The sequence below is a fragment of the Perognathus longimembris genome, chromosome 28 (genome assembly GCF_023159225.1).
Source record: "Perognathus longimembris pacificus isolate PPM17 chromosome 28, ASM2315922v1, whole genome shotgun sequence".
Classification (NCBI taxonomy): domain Eukaryota; kingdom Metazoa; phylum Chordata; class Mammalia; order Rodentia; family Heteromyidae; genus Perognathus; species Perognathus longimembris.
This window is the reverse complement of record NC_063188.1, coordinates 81,381,927-81,400,162: the sequence shown is the minus strand read 5'-3', so window position 1 is coordinate 81,400,162 and position 18,236 is coordinate 81,381,927.

Sequence of the window (18,236 nt, the reverse complement as noted above, 5' to 3'; positions counted from 1 at the left end):
GTATTGTGATACCTCCTGCACTGCTATTTTTGTCTAGAATTGCTTTGGCTATTCTAGGTCTTTTGCTGTTCCATATGAATTCATGGATTGCTTTCTCTATTTCAGTGAAGAATGTAACTGGGATTTTGATAGGGATTGCATTGAATTTGTATAACAATTTGGGCAATATGGCCATTTTCACTATATTGATTCTGCCTACCCATGAGCATGGGAGGTCTTTCCATCTCTTATAAGTTCACAATTATATACAGACACCTTGTATACCTGTCTATAAAATTAGATTTGGTGTTCCTAAAGAATACAATTTCAATATAACAACCGATCCTGGGCCCTGTATTCAGTAGTTACCTATTTATTGCTACAACCCTATGAGCAATTCTTGTTCTTATATTAAGTTCTTTTAGGACTGGATTTCTCTATGAACCCCTTTGATTCACTCGGAATAAGCAGGGATATCCTCTATCCAATAACCAGGAGTCAATGGAACCTGGAGTTCCTGGCAGTAAGTCAGGAGGGAAAGTTAAAGGTAGTAAAGAGAATAGAGTAAAATGTATTTGGGGAAGGTGATGATTTTGGTTTAGTTTCAATGATGTGGAAATGTGGAGAAGAGTAGAATCAGTAGAAAGAACAAGGTTAAAATGATAGACAATGGAGAATTAGCAGAAAAGAGTGGAGGTGTTATTCATAGGAAAGTAATTTTTAAAAAAAGAGAACGCAAAGAGAGAAATAAAGAAAAAATACTGGAAGACTGATGCACAAAACAGAGATAAATTATTTAAACAAAAAAATAAATAAAAAGAAAAAAAACAGAAAAATGAACAACCAAAAAAATTTGATAAAATAAACCGGTAAAAATGGAAAACAAAAAAACCAACGACAGGGCTGGGGATATAGCCTAGTGGCAAGAGTGCCTGCCTCGGATACACGAGGCCCTAGGTTCGATTCCCCAGCACCACATATACAGAAAACGGCCAGAAGCAGCGCTGTGGCTCAAGTGGCGGAGTGCTAGCCTTGAGCGGGAAGAAGCCAGGGACAGTGCTCAGGCCCTGAGTCCAAGGCCCAGGACTGGCCAAAAAAAAAAAAAAAAAAAAAAACCAACGACGTTTCAAAAGTGAAAAAAAAATTTTTAAAGATTTTTTTTAAAAAGTTTAAAAAATGTTTGGAAAGAAAAAAAAAATGAAGTCCTCCTTGTTTGGGTGTTCTTTCCTCAGTCTCCGGTTTCCTTGCGATGGTCTGCAGTCTATTTTCCTGATTGGCTGGTTTGACTTGCTTTCAGTTTGCAGGGGGTGGATCTGTTCTGACCCTTCTCCCCTGTTGGTGCAATCCTGGGTTTCTGTGGTTCGCACAGCTTGCAGGTAGGCCTTGGGCATCCTCTGTAGATGGGGACATGAACAGTCTGGGGAACTGTGGCTCCTCTGTCTGCTCTGGGGCCGCTGCCTTTAACACCTGGCTTTGAATAGGCTGTGGACTCAGCAGGGTGGGGCACCTCTGGCCTGGTTTACCTGGCTGAGAGTTGCTTGCCTGGGAGAGGTTTCTCCCTCCTGGGCAGGGTGGTCACCTGGCAGAGCTGACTGTGGAATTCAGCTCCGTTTCAGGCTGGGAATTGGGCATCCTCTGTGACAGGACTGTTTATCTGTCTCAGGAACTGTTTGCTCCCCCGTCTGGTGTTTCCGTGCCACTGGTTGCTGCTTGCCGCTTTCTCTTTAAATTTTGAAATTCCGGAGGGCAGGACGGGGCACCTCTGGCTAAGCCGCGGCCCAGGACAAGCCTCCCACCTGGGCAGGGGGCGTTCTCCTGGGCAGAGCTGGCTCTCACTGGTCAGTCCCTCTTGCCCTTTTCAAAGATGGCCTCTTTGTCCTCGCTTTCTCCAGGCCCGCTTTAGTTCCAGTCTGGTCTGACCCTATGCCAGTGTCAAAGATGGCGCTTTGCTCTGGTGGTGGGGGAAGGGCTATCTTCCAGAAGCTGCTCTGTGGGCACGAGTGAGAATATCTTTCGTGGAGTACTCATGCTTTCTCTGAGATTTCAGCCCGTCCGTGCTCAGCCGCCATCTGGAGGATTTCTCCCTGGTCTATGCTGTGTGCTTTAGCCGCGCGAAGTGCGGGTTGCTGTGCCGGGTGCTGTGCCAGTGCCAGCACTGGCATGGTGGCGGGATGCCTCCTGGAGCTCAAATCTGTGTTTTCAGACAAGCAAAGGCGATTTTTCCTTCCTGGCCAGAATCCCTGTACTGTTAGAAGTTACTCTGGCTGTCTTTCTAAGAGTAAAAGTTTCTATGGGGTGAGAAAACTGCGATGTTGGAGGGAGCTCAGCTAGGGCTCTGCTGCTCCTCCGCCATCTTCCCGGAAGTCCCTTATTTTACTTTTCATTTTTGTTTTTCTCCCCTTTGTCACTGTTTTTGATTTCTGTACTTTTTGTCTTATATGTAAGTTTATCTATTTGGGGGAGGGTAAGGAGGGCACAGAAATGGAGTGAGAAAGGGTGAACAAATGCAGCAGCAATACTCTGTAGACACTATGTTGAAAATGAACTATACAACTTGTGGGGGATGGGGATGGGAGGGCAAAACTTAGAAAAAGCAAGGGAAGAGGTGACACTGTTCAAAAAGAAGTATACTTGTTACCAGACTTATGTAACTGTAACCACTCTGTATATCACATTTACAATAAAACAAAACAAAACACCTGACATGTGCATGCCTGTCAGAGGACAGATTATAAATATATTCTTGACATTAATTCACTCACTTTCAATTTAGCATAAATATACATATGATTAATGTAACTTTTGAAAAAATTCAACTACCAGTAAAAATCAAATATATTATAAATGCTCATTTATTTAAGTGATTTGTGATTATTTGTGATGTATGCATAGTTTAAGAAAATCATTTAGTAAAACACACATTGTCACAGAACAGATGCTAGAAAAATAGTAAATTAACTGCATCAAAATATAAAATATATTACTTAACCAATACAGCAGTGGTATTCACTAGACAATATGTAGAATCATACAACTTGTGGGTAGGGAGGGCAGGGAAAACTGGGAGAGAGCGAAGGAAGGGGTGACACTGTTCAAAAAGAAATGTACTCATTACCTGACTCATGTAACTGTAATTCCTCTGTATATCACCTCTACAATAAAAAGAAAATATATTAAAATAAATAAAACATGTTACTCATTGTGCCTACTTTTTGGCAGTACTGTGTAATAGAAACTTTCTTAAGATTAAAATTTTGTGTGTGAAAGTGAAATCAGGGAAAACAGTGAGATTTATTCTCTGCTTTATAAATTAATTATAGAGTAGATTTTGTAATATTGTCATGTATTATTAATTTAACATGAAAAGTTAGTCAAAAGCAAGCAAGTAAACCTAAGCTTCTTTCATTTTTATTAACCCTATATCCCAAGTTACAGATAGACTTTAACAGAGCTTTATTTCATTTATAGATTTCATAGAATTCCCTTTGAGATGGGGGCTTCTGAGCTTATCTGTTCCATGACAATGACTATTCCAAACTAACTGTGGTGAGTTTGCTCATTCACCTAGAAATAAATACAACTACATTCCACTAGAGCTAATGTTGACACTCATTGAAATTCACCTTAATAGAATACTTCCCTTCTGATTTACCCATTAGTCCTGTGAGCACCAAGAACTATTCCTTGCAGAAGTGTGTTGGAGTGCTGATTCTGATGGGTATATTCAGTGTTTGCCTACTAGAATGAGCTTCAGGGTACCAGGGAAGTTCTCTCCTATCTTCTCCCCAAGTTCCAAACAACACATTCGGTTATAGAATCGGGTTTTCAAATGAAGGCAATGACATTAAGTGAAATATCTAATGCTCTGACAATCAATAAAGCTTACCTACAAAGAACTGAGTCTCCTCATTCTTTTGTGACAGTTGGGAAGCAAGCAGGTAGAGAGAAGATGGGAGAGCACCACTGTGGGGAAGAGAATGCTGATCATAGTTTTACCTGCTTAATTCTTTTGCCTACACAATCATATTTCTGTGTACTAAAGTTTGGAAAGTGACTTTTGTGATAACTTGAGCCCCTCAAAAGCTGAGCAACACCAGTAATTACCCAAGTTTTTTAATCCCAGTAGCTATTCTCCTTACAATCACATTGCCTTCTAATCACACTGCTCAGGAGAGCATGATTTATTACTGGTCTCTATGCTGTGAAGAATCTTCAACTCAGGGCCTTGCTTGGACATAATGTAGTAGATATTGAGCATAACTGTTTATGTAGAGCAGGCCTAGATTTGGAAGAAAAATCCCAACATTGGTAGAGCTTTACTCATTTCCCATCAAAGTGACTAAATTAACTGAGGTTTTGAGAAACAATAAAAATCACATCAAATGAAAACTCAAAGGGAAACCAAGGGGGAAATGGGCTTTAAAAGATGAGACTCAATTTCCCCAGACAGTATCTTCTAATCTTCTGTTTCCAGGGACCTGAGAAGCTGGTGAACCCCTTTCTCCTTTCTCCTCCAAAATGGAGCTCCTAAGCTGGATGCACAACAAATATAGATACAATTATTGTACCACTATTGCACAAACTCATGTTGCTCTTCTCTGGGCTGTTGTGCTATAAGAGATCAGTGTTTGGTCTTTGTGCTCCAGTTCATAGCAAAGAGCTACAAAAACCCTTGGCATTTTCAGAGTGAGAGAGGGCATAGGAACATTTCTGTTGTAATGAAGCAAGTCCTCATGGACCTTCTGCCCAAATAGCTTCAGAATAGGGACTGGTCACCAGACAAGCTCCAGCTTTTATTAGAAGCTTGGAAATTTTGGCTTTACCAAAAGAGAGAGAGATTGGAAATTAAATTAATCACCAATGGCCAATGATTTAATCAAGCATGTCTACTTAGTGAAACTTTCATATAATCCCCTAAATGAAAGAGTTCAGAGAGCTTCAGAGTAGGAAAACACATCCGTGTACAAGAAAAGCATCCCAACTACACAGTGCCAGGGCCTTTGGACCCTTTCCTACTTTACGCCATGTCTCTTCATGTAACAATTCATTTGTATTCTTTATAACAAACTATTATCGTAAACATAACACTTTTCTGACTTCTGTGAAGTTGTTCTAGCAAATGTTGGTACCTGACTGGGGAGAGTGGGCAGGTTGATGGAAATCTTTGACTTTGTAACCATATTGGACAGGAGTGTGGGTACCTTGGATAACCATGACATAGGCACCACCACCTGGTGTCAGGAGAACCATGTGGAATGAAGCCCTTATCTCTAACACTAACTCTAGACAGTTAAGTGTCAGAACAGAATTGAAGTGTAGGATACCTATTCGGTGTTGGAAAGTTAGAGAAGTGGTGCTGGGGAAAACAAACAAACAAAAACCAGCACATGCAGGACACTGTTTGTGCATACCTGTAATACTAGCAACTTGCGGGGTTGAGATCTGAGGATTGTGGTTCAAAGCCAGCCTGGGCAGGAAAGTCTGAGGGGCTCTTATCTCTACTTAATCACCAAAAAGCCAGAAGTAAAGTTGTGGCTCAAATGATGGAGTACTATCCTTGTACGAGAAATCTCAGAGACTGCTCAGGCCTTGAGTTCAAAGGGAAAGAAATACAGAAACAAAATAGCACACATTTGTGGTCAGGACACACACACACATACACACACACACACACACACACACACACGATGGATGCTCTCACTGGTTATCAAACTGAAGTATGGATTCTATAGTAACTCTGAGACGTTTAAATCATCTTTGTGCAAAAGATACACAAATAACTTCTTTTGGTCAGAGCAATGTAAGGTGGCCAATGGCAGCTCTGTTGTTTATAGATTGCAAGCCATTGTCTGAGCCTTCTGTGTTATATCTCCCAGCAGGTTGCATCGACGTGATCCTCCTCATCTAATGAAGCTCAAGTCCTGTGAATATTAGTCTGTCAATAGTTACTAAAACCACCATCTCTGTTTGAGCCCTCCAATGCTACCTTAAGCCTTTCCCATTAGAACATTGCAGACAGCCCAGAAGATACAGTGTTCACTGTCTCCCATCTGCCATCTGCCTTCTCACTGCCAAAAAAAAGTGATTTCCTAAGAGCAATTCTAGCCTTTTTGTTTCTCTGTTTTGAATTAATAATGGATTCCCATAGCTGTCAACAATATTCAGAGTCCTTGGAGGAAACAGAGGGGCTCTGAATAATCCATCCCCACTCAATCCTCTAGTTTCATTTCCTGCTATACTCACACCCACCTATCACTGAATTCCTTGCCATTCCATGGCTATTTTGCTTCCTGTATTTACATATAATATTCCCCTAATCATTGGTTCACTCAATTTATTCTGTACTTCCTACATGTTAGGCACTATATCACAAGATGGAGCTAATTTGATTAAACAGGAGAGACACAGTCCTTACTTTCATGGAGTTTACAATCTAGTAAGATAGAGAACAACTGAACAGCTGAAAGGAAAACTCTGAAGATTTGGATTTGAGGAGAGAGGAGAGGGGAGGAAAGGAGAGAAAGCATGCACATATGCATATTTATGCACATGGTTCCCTCATTAACTGACTCATCATTCAGGACTCTAGAAGTTGGGCACCAACTCCTGGTAATCTACCTTAAGTACCCATGGCATACTGACTAAACATACATTTCTCATAGTCTTTGCAACAGTGTATTGCAGTTATTGTTTATCTCACTAGTTTCTTCACCAGCCCAAAAAATCTTTGTTGGCAGTGACTGTGTCTTTTATTCTTGTAGCTACAATACAATATCTGCATATAGTAGGTACATCATACTTGTTTTGAATGTAGGAAGAGAAAAAATTACTTGACTTCAACATTAACTATACTTTTCTAAACACACCTTTTTGTATTTCAGTGAGTGTAATCATAACCTCTTTTCAATATCTATGCAATGTACTTTGATTTTTTATTTAAAAAATTATCAATGTTCTTCTAGCAATGAATGATTCTTAGGAATTCTCCATGGCTGGAACTTGGGTGTGAGTCTTAAAAATAGCAGTTATCCACAACAGTATTCTATATATTCAAGAAGGAATAATTCCAAGTGGTACTCACTTAAGACCCTAAAGCCTTTAGCATGGGAATTACTATTAGTGGTTAGTGGTGAAGAATGTTCCAACAATGAGTTGAAGTAAGAGAAACAAGGAATGAGAAGGAATGTAAAAAACCAGCCATCTGCGTGGGGTGATCCAAGGCAGAAACTCAGAGAACCTGGAAAAACCTTCAGGGAAAACTTATGCTGGGTAGGCTATTCCTATTTCAAGCCTTCACATGCCTCTGGAACTCCCTGAAACATTTTTTTGGGGGAAACCCCCCACCTACAAGTTTTGAATGAGAAGTTCCTCCAGCCCTCAAGAAATGAGTCTCTTGGTCTTACTATTTCTCATTTCCTGGAGAAGACATCGCTCTTACGTTCTGACCTTCAGAGCCTAAAGGAGTACAGATTCGTTGTCCCAATTCAAGAACTATTTAGATAAACCATTCCAGAAAGTCTCAACAATCAATCTTTTCCTTTGTCTCTTTTATTATAAACTCAGTGGCCATTTTGCCAGTACATTCTTTGGCATGTTCTAGATGAATCAGCATAATCAGCAAAAGTAACTACTGTAAAGGATGTTATGGCTAGTTTCTAAAAACTGTGCTCAGAACTGGAAGGTGAAGCCATAATACATCCTTTCTAAGTTCATGTGAAGCTTTTCCTATGCCCTGCAGCTTGGCACCGTCTTCAGTTATAGTACTGTTGTTATTACCTCTATTTCTTCATTGGCTTCAACAACACTAGTCTTGTTTTCTACCTTGGCATTAGTAACAGTAGCTTACCTTCAAGAAAAATATATTTCTGTTACCTCTACCTATGTATGGTTACTTGGCAAGCAGAATAGTAGACTTGAAAATACTCTGTATGCCCATGATTTCTTATGCCAGATTACTAGGATTTTAATATTTGAATAAAGAAAGAGGCCTTTTACTCTAGCCTGACAATGTCTTCTCAGGATGAGTGCTAAATATAGCCTATGTATTTAAGCCCTAGACTGTATCAAACAGAAACTTTTTGGTGTCTCATTCTGAAATAACTACCAACAAAAAGTAGCTGATTATCCACTTTCATGCTGAGGCCAGCATGGTTTGTAGCTGCCATGTTGCAGTCATACCTATGTGGCATCCCAGAAAAAGGGGGAATCTGGCCTAAATGCTTCAGAATCTATAAACATCCAAGTGCACAGTTCATCTTTTTTTCTGAATAATTATTCATTTTTGTCACAGTGATGTACAGAGGGGTTACAGTCTCATACTTAAGGAAGTGGGTACATTTCTTGTACTATTTGTTACCTTCTCCCTCATTTCTCCCCCTCCCCCTCCCCCTGTCCCTCTCTCTCCATGAGCTGTTCAGTTGGTTTACACCAAATGGTTTGTGTGTTTTTTTTCACCAAATGGTTTTGTAAGTATTGCTTTTGGAGTCGTTTGTCTTTTTATCCTGTGTCTCTCAATTTTTATATTCCCTTTCCCATCCCTAAATTCCAATACCAGTATATACAGTATACAGGATACTCAGATGAGGTACAGTGGTAGCATGAGGACAACGACAGGAAGGGGATACAAGAGTACCATCAACATAAAAAAGCTATGGTTTCACATGGCATGTTGAAAGTAATTACAACAGTGATATAACAGTCGTTTCCATAACATGGAGTTCATTTCACTTAGCATCATCTTATGCGTTCATAAGGACACAGCTATTGGGCTCTTGTGATCCTCTGTTGTGACTAGCCTAAACCTGTATTAATTATTCCCTATGAGGGAAACCATAGAGTCAATGTTTCTTTGGGTCTGGCTCACTTCACTTAGTATAATTTTTTCCAAGTTCTTCCATTTCCTTACAAATGGGGCAATGTTATTCTTTCTGATAGAGGCATAGAATTCCATTGTGTATATGTACCTCATTTCCATTCATCTACTGAGGGGCATCTGGGTTGGTTCCCTATTTTAGCAATGACAAATTGTGCTGCAATGAACATTGTTGTGCTGGTGGCTTTAGTGTGTTCTTGTTTGTAATCTTTTGGGTAGATGCCCAAGAGTCGGGCTGCTGGGTCGTAGGGGAGCTCTATGTTTAGCCTTCTGAGTAACCTCCATATCGCTTTCTAGAGTGGCTGAACAAGTTACAGAGTTCACCTTAGTCCATCCCTTCCATCAGATGATACATGCACTCTAATTATAATAAAGTCTATGTGTCATGAGTGAATCGCACTTGCCAAATGTCCCCCCAAAATTTTTACTTATTATAACTAACACTTTTCATATCCCGTGAAATGGATTCATATTACAGAAGCCCACAGATATATATATATATATATATGTGTGTGTGTGTATATATATATACACTTATTACTTTAAAAGTGAAAGAGAATGAAGAGACATGTAACAGAGATATAATTTAACCTATACAATGCAAATATTTCATATAGAGATACATATCTGTATCTATTGCTTATGGCACCATTCATATTGTAAACCAATCAATTAATGTGTTACCATCATGAGTGGAATGATCTATGGATCATTAGATAGACACTAAAGCTTTCATTCATTTTATAAAGCCTCTCAAAACTCTTGTGATGTTTATATTCTTGCTCACAGAATGTTCTTATTTAAAAAGAAAAACAGCACATACCATCTAATCAAATCTAAGAATTTTGCTCTGTTTTCCAATTTCTGGAGCAGATTGGTATAATTTCTGTTCCTACCTTGGGAAGTTGGGCATCAGCCGAAGTTGTAGTCACAACTTAGCAATGTGGTTCCTGTGACTTAACCAAATAGGGTCATGATTAGCAAAATGTATTCCCATAATTGGCAGTTTAAATACTAAATTCTGGAGAAAATCCAGAAGAAATGTAAGACAAAATAACACAGGGAAAAATTGGAAGTTTGAGTGAAGTACAATACACTGGTCAGATCTTGGGTTGGAGAGTGTCAAGGTCAGAATGACTTAGGAACTTTAAAACATTACTATTAAAATCCCAAGCTCAGCCAGACAGTGGTGACTCACATGCGCAATCCTAGCTAATCAGGAGGCTGAGATTTGAGGATCTTGGTTAGCAATCAGCCCAGGCAGAAAAGTCTAGGAGACTCTTACCTCCAATTAACCACTAGAAAACCGAAAATGGCATGGTGACTCAAAGTGGTAGAGTACTAGCCTCAAGCAGAAAAGCTCAGGGACAGTGCAGTTCAAGCCCCACTACCAATAAAAAATAATCTCAAGATCAAGAGCAGTCAGATTTTGTAGCATTTTGTAAATGGGGAAAATATGTATGCTCTAAATGTTAGATTCAAGAGAGCAGTGTATTTTTCAGACTAGACAAATACTCCAATGTCAGCAATTCTAAATGTAGAACCAACCTTGAACTGTTGTAGTTCAGGATCTACAAAACCCTGAACTGTTGGAGTTCTGTGTCCACAAGGGCTGAAAAATAAAAATTCTTGATTTTTCACTCCCTATAACCTAGAAGAATAACAATTCCTTGATCTCAGGGTCAATTGGAACAAGGAAGGAATTGGTGGCATTTGGAATTTTTTTTAATGTTTCCATTTAAGCCAGTTGTCCACCAGAGCTTGGTCATGATGCAGAACTGAGAACTTGTGTTTTTCAAGTATGAAGCTTACAACCTCTGGGAATGTGAGGAAATGCAGAGAGTCTTAGAAGGTTGAGCTGTAAAACTGATAACATTTTTTAAAGGCATAGAAATGAACCACAAAGCAAGATAGTACCAATGCCTCCCTTTCTCAGCCTGGACCTCTCTTCTAATGTACAGAGGCTTTCCTCAGGAATTAAAGTTGACCTGATTTATTACTTATATGGAAAAAGTAAACAGTGTTTCAGCCAGAGTGAAGTGTACAGGTTAAGCAATGGCTCTGTAGCAGAGATATCACAATACATTCACAATACAAACATAAAGTTAGTATGGCTGGATTTAGAAGAAGTGAGAGTGAGACTGGCTGGAAGAGTAGTTAAGCATCAGATCACCAGGAAGTTGAAAGCTATGTCATTTCCTTTTATACATCCTTATATTCAGAACAGTTGGTAGTGAATGAAAGTCACTTGGAAAGATAAAACAAACCCAAATTCACATTATGTGATTACTCGGTATGGGTTAACACGAGAATTGTGTAGATTAGAATAGACTAGTTTCAAGGAAACCTTTCAGAAGACTATTGTAATAGTCTAGAAAGAAATGACTACAGTAAGAGCATAAGAGATGGACTTAAATCGGTGGGTATAGCAGGAAAAGTTGGCAAAGTGTGTTGATGAACATCATGACCATGGAGAGAATAAGAGAGATCAGGGTGCAAAAAATATTCCTGGATTTGTATCATGCACAATTTGGTGGAGCTATTGACCATACAGAATATGGTCACACTTGAACATGTTATATATGAGGTGTCATTGAAACTTGAAAGGGAAAATATTAAGTGAGGCATTGGATATACTGGCCCTTACTCTCAAAAAAAAGATTAGGGTGAATTATACTACTTTTAATTATCAGTGGATATCATTTGCTTATATATTTAAAAATTAAATGAAAATTTCAAATAAAATAAATGAATGGCAAAAAACAGCATGAAAAGATGTTTAATACCATTTGTCATTATAAAAATGCAAATTAAAACCATGATGAGCTACCATTATACATTTATAAGATGAGCTAAACAAAATTAGTGGCAATACCGACTGCTGGTGAAAATTTAGAACAATCTGAAGACTCATTCATTGATGGTGAGAATGCAAGCACAGTATAGCCATTTTAGAAATCAGTCTCATACTTTGTTTTAATGTTGAACATAAATTTTCCATTCAAAACAGCAATTCCACTCTTAAATATTTAACTAAGTGAATTGATTTTCATCCAGACAAAAATCAGTACATAAATATTTTAGAGTCTTAATTTATAATAGCCCCAACCTGGAAACAACCAAGATATCCTTAAACATATTTTCAGATAAACAAATGGTGCTTTAGTAGTACTCCACAAAATGGAATAATCCATCAATAAGAGAAAATTATACACTTGAATTTTTTCTATGCTGGTCCTGGGACTTGAGCTCAGGGCCTGGGTACTGTTGTTGGGCTTTTTTTCTTTTTCTTTTTTCTTTTTGGTTCATTCTTTGCTTTATTTGGACATTCTTTCTCCATTATGAATTCTCAAACATCTCAAATCATGGAAGTAGGGAATTCTTAAGGCCATCAAACTATAAACTGCCTTAATTATAAAATGGAGGTATAGTTCATTTAAAGGGTAACATTAAAAGTGTATTGATGAGTGCTGGTGGTTCATGTCTGTAATTCTAGCTACTCAGGAGACTGAGATATGCAAGTTGCAATTTGAAGCCAATTCCAGTAGGAACATCTGTGAGACCCTTATCTCCAGTTAACCACCAAAATGCCAGAGTAGAGCTGTGGTTCAAGTGGTAGAGCGCTAGCCTTGAACACAAAATGAGCTTTTTTCTTTATCTTTTTTTATACTTTTTAAATTTTTATTTTATTATCAAGGTGATGTACAGAGGGGTCACAGTTACATATGTAAGGTAGTGAGTACATTTCTTGTCAGACTTGTTATCTCCTCCTCCTTTATTTTTCTCCCACTTTCTTTCCTCCCCATCCCCACCCCACCCCCGCCCTAGTTGTATAGTTAATTTCCAACATATTGTCTTGTGAGTATTGCTGGTTTTTGTTGAGCTTTTTTTGCTCAAGACTAGCACTCTGCCACTTGAGCCACAGCTCCACCTGGCTTTTTGATGGTTAATTGAAGATGTGAGTCCCAAGGACTTTCCTGCCTGGGCTGGCTTGGAACTATGATCCTTAGATTTCACCCTCCCAAGTAGCTAGAATGACAAGTGTGAGCCACCAGCAGCCAATTGTACTTGGGCTTTTGATTTAATAAGTAGGAACTTTTTTAAGCTAGTTTAATATGTCATGTGATAAAGTTGACCCCTGGTAGTATTTCACTTGTAAGTAATGTATTATTTGAGTTCTCAGACAGCAGAATCATTTTAAAAAGAGAGCACTGAGTGCAGCCTGGTGATCATGACCCAACAGAGCCTTACATTTTTCCTAATGTATTTGAGTGATGAGTATTTTCACACGCTATTATTAATCCACATTGCCATAAAAGTTAGTGGCTTAAAAGAACAATTTCTTTATTATCTCTTAGTGGTTTCTGTGGGCAAGAAATTCAGAGAAGAGCTAGTTGGAGTGGTTCTGACTCAGCATCTCTCATAATGGAACCAAGGAAAGCAAAATGCTAAAGTAACTAGGGGCCACTCATGCATCACTTTCTTCATTGTCAGAGCTTCTCTATGTGGTGGTCTCTCCAATGAGTTACTTTGGGCTTTTCTGTAACTATCTGGTACTTAATGGCTGTTAAAAGCTGCAAGAGCAAATATCTCAGGTCATGTAGTTCTCACTGAATTACCTTTTATGATCTAGTCTTGAAAGTTACATAGCATTAATTCTGCCATACTCTATTGACCAAAGCAATGACAGAATCCCATTTATTTTCACAAGGACAGAACATAGACCCAACCTCTCAACAGGATGAGAAAAAATACCAGGGAAAAAACGAAGCACTGGCAGCTCATGGTTGTAATCATAGCTACTCAGGTAGGTTACCATCCACTGTGCCCCAGTGAGGGCCACTGACACTGTGAGCCATTTGAGGGGCCGAGAGTGGGGCTACTATCCTGCCATCTCCTCCTCATCTGTCCAACTGTGGCTGCTAACTATAGGGGAGCCAGGCTGTATGTGGGATGAGACTGTGTCCCAGCTGATGTCACAGGAGGCTGAGATCTGAGATCTGAAGATCACAGTTTGAATCCAGCCCAGGTAGGAAAGTCCATGAGACTCTTATGTGCAGTTACCACCAAAATGCCACAAATGGAGCTGTGGCTCAAATGTTAGAGTGCTAGTCTTGAGTGAAAAAGCCAAGGGATAATGCCCAGGCCTGGAGTTCAAACACAAATACCAGCACACACACAAAAAAGAGACAGTAAGTAAGTTAATTTGATTCACTATCATAACAACATTACTATTTATGTGTAACTCATAACATCAATTCCCAAAACCTCAAATATACACAATAAAATTTATCTTAAAACAAAAATAAAGCAGATATTTTTCTACCTGAACATTTATAACTTTTGGTGTTTAGGATATTTGGAGTCTCAGCTTTTCTTCTCTCATTATCTTTATTTCCCTTCACCATTCAGATCTTCATGAGAAGATCAGTAGTTGTCAATGAGTACGTCATAGTATAAAACTGTTGGGGAGAAAAAAAAAGCAAAAAGAAAGCTGACATTGATGAGCACCCATTTTATGCCAAATACCAAGCTAAACACTGATCTATTTCACTGAAATTGTCACTTATCTATTACTATTGTACAAATTATTTTAAACTTTAATGGTACAAAAATTAGATCAATAGCATATTTTGGGGGGTCAAAACACAGTGGAGTTGAGTCACCTATGCTCCATGGTTACTAAAGTCTCAGCTGAGATAATGACAATGGATGGAGAAAGCTGACACAACTCTTTCAGGGCAATGAATCTGGGAGTGTGGCTTTAGCTGTGGGTTGAGTGACATGATTATTTTCCTATCACAACTGCTGGAGTTGGGTGTCCAAGGTGACTTCATCATTTACATGTTTGGTGCTACTGCTTTGATAGCTATATTTGTCTAGAGAGCCCTATCCTCATGGCTAGCTTTGAGTTATGAACTATTCTTAACTCCTCTCTCTCCCTCCCTTTCTCTCTCTGTCTGTCTCGCTCTCGTCTTTGTTAATGTATCAGTGAAAGAAATATTGAATATAATTTCTACCTGTTAAAATAAATTTTATGTATTTTAATACCTAAAGAATGTTAAAGTGCATTAGTGAACTATTGCACATATTAAACTTATTTTTATTATATTGAAGAGGATGTTGTCCCTATTAGAGAGAATATTCACACCCCTATAGACTTATGTGGATTAAATAAGACTAGTTCATGTTCAGGTAATCTCAGTCTGTCTCTGGCTGTTTTGTATATTTCAACCCCTGTTGTAAAATAAAAAAAATATAGAAGATACCAGACCTTAGAAATTTTCATATCTTTTAGAAGGGCTAGGTTTCAGATATTTCAAATAACAATAATGCCAAATCAAGATATATAATAAAATAATAAATTGAGTAAAATCTCTAGTACCTCCTGCAGCTAAAATATATTATCAAAGGGAAGGAAATAAAAAAGCTAAGTACTTAGAGCAGTTTGTATGGAGAGAGGAGTGAGGGACTTAACTGTCATCTCAGTAGATGTCATATTATTTGAGTTGGCACAGAAGAAAGAGAAACAAGCACCTGGTCGACAGAGCCCAATCAAAGACAAGTACCATGAATGCCATTTACTCCTTAAAATGGCTGTCCTATTGCCAATGTTCTGTGCTCTTTCTTCCTGTTTCAACTGAATTCTGTTTGTTTGCCCTTTCATGGCTCATAAAAGTTCTGTTCAGCAGCTGTGGTTGTCCAACACTCAGTTTTCAGTCACCCAGAGCCAGAGTGAGTACCTGCACTTCCATTAAACAAAGCTTCCTAATGATCATAAAAGCAATGTGTTTACACAAAAATTCTATAAAGCAATGCTTCCACCACTATATCTTATAAAGCATGAACTTTCAATACTGCTAATTAACCTAAAATGTTTAAGGTCCTGTGCTCATTCATTTGTGCATTCATTTCTCTCTTTCTCCCAGTCTCCTCTCCATAGTCTATCCTGCACCTCCATTTTCTTGACTATAAGCAACATTCTGCTATTTAACATGGGACTTTCTGGATCTTTGATGACAAGAATTGCATTCTTGCCTAAAGACTGAGTTGAAAACTTCTCTTAACCCCACATTGTATAGTATGAACATAGCATCTCCTACACCACAACATTAAACCTCTTCTGAGTACTGGAAGCAGCAATGGGGCAATTGTCTTAATGACATTTCCCATAGCCATGTTCAGTAGACCGCACAGACAACTAGCTGTGCTTTTCCAGTTCTATCTCCAGTAAGGAGGTTCTGACTGATGATCCGTATGTCTGAACTACTTAAACATTGTTTGCCCTACATGGCAGAAAACTGCACAGGCTTCAGACAGTGTCCTACAGAAAAACAGACCACCCCTCTACTTGATCTGATTCATCTAAGCAAACAGTTCTCTGATTTATTTTGTTTTCGGAGTGCCTTACATGGGAGAGAATGTACCAACACAATGACAGAAGTTTGAGTCTATGTATAGTATTAGTTCTCTTATAAGTTTATAAATTGGTATTCTTGTCTATGTGTGTGTATATATGTACATATATATGAAACTTCTATGAGTTTACATAGTGTAGTACATTGAATTATGATCTCTCCAATATTGGGTTTTAATCTGTGGAATCTGTAAATGCAACCTTTTGGTTGGGAAAAAGATATTTGCTCTCTGGTGCCAGTATGTTGAAGGCAACCGTCTAGTCAATATTGAAAGTCATCACATTACAGTAAGAATAAAGTTATAAGGTCATACACATTCAAAAGAAAACTTTATTGAAAAATGTGCTAACCTAGCTATTGGGAGGCAGAGATCAGAAGGATTATGATTCAAAGCCAGGTTAGACAAAAAAGTTAATGAAGATCCCCATCTTAATCAATAAGCTAAGTGTGGTGGTTCAAACCTATATTCTTAGCTACACGTGGTGGAGGACATAAGTAGAGGGAATCACAGTTTGAGGCAAAAACGAGAAACACTACTGAAATATATAACTAAAATGAAAGAGGCCTGGAAGCATGACTCAACTCATAGAACTCATTCCTGATAAGCTTGAAATATTGCGTTCAAGCCTCAATCCTGTTGCCTCACATTTCTGATACATTCATATTCCCCTAAATATTTTAAATAAGACTTCCACTTGTGGCTTCAGGAAACCATAACACAGTAACAAGTCTAAAAGTTTGAAAGCCCATATACATAGGGATGCTATGTAGACTTCACTGTTCCATTCATTTTCCCACTGACCAGTTGTTATCTTGGTGTTTAATTTTTTTAACTTCTTTTCATATTATAGATGTTAAGCATTAGTCAGATGAACAGTTGACAAAGACTATTCTTTGACTGTCTCTTTCTTCTAGTATTTATTTCCTTTTTACATATGGAAGCCCTCCATTTCCAGGATTTCAATTTGATTTCTTTTTCAGGATTTCTGTATATTTATTAAATTCTTCCTTCAGATCTTGCAATGCTTTCCTTATTCAATTCAGCTGTTTATTTGATTCTACTTGAATTCAACTAGTTGTTGATTTGTATCCTCTTTGAATTCATTCAGGTCCTTATATATGACCTCTTTAATCTTCATCATCTTTATAATTGTTCCTTTGAGTTCATTGTTTGAAACTTCACCCACTTGACTATCATTCAAGTCCTTTATTGCAGAACTGTTTTTTTTTTTTGCAAGAGACGTTATCTTGCTTTTTCATATTACCCATGTTTCCATGTTGAGATTTATGCAACTGAGGCCAAGTCATTGGATGGAAGTTTTAGTCGCCTATAGATTCAGCTGAAATACTCTCAGTCTTCAAGCAGGACAGTATAGTGGCCATGTTCATGTAGTATTTCTTACTAGTGTACTAGGGGTAGCTCTTGGTAGCCAAGCATTCATACAAGTACTCATGGCACTGGGCCTGATCCACTGTTCTGCTCAGATCATGACAAACTAGCAGGAGTCTCTTGTAGAAGGAGAAAAACTGAGAGACCATTTTCTCTGCTTGCTGATCTCAGTGCTTATAAACCCAATCTTTCCTTTACATAGGAGAAGGCTGTGAAAATTTCATGGTTCAGAGGGTCTGGACTTGAACCCTTAGACCTCACTATCAGCAAACACAATCCAAGGTTCTATTCACAGAGGCAGGTCTCAGAAAATTCAGGATGTGCCCAAAGTTTATTTCCCCATAGAGCAGAAGAGGAGCGAGCCTACGAGTGTCACATAATTCAGAGTTTCAGGGCTATGGCCACCCAGGAGCCAAGAGGCAGACTTATAGGCTGAAAACCAACCCCAGCCACAGACATTGTGCGTTGTTTCCACCTAAGCCTCGGGCTATGGGACTTGCTCGGTCCCAGGAGAGGTTTAGTCCTCCTACCAATATGGTTCCCCATGAAGTATTTGTACAGTTCCCTGTAGTTTAAA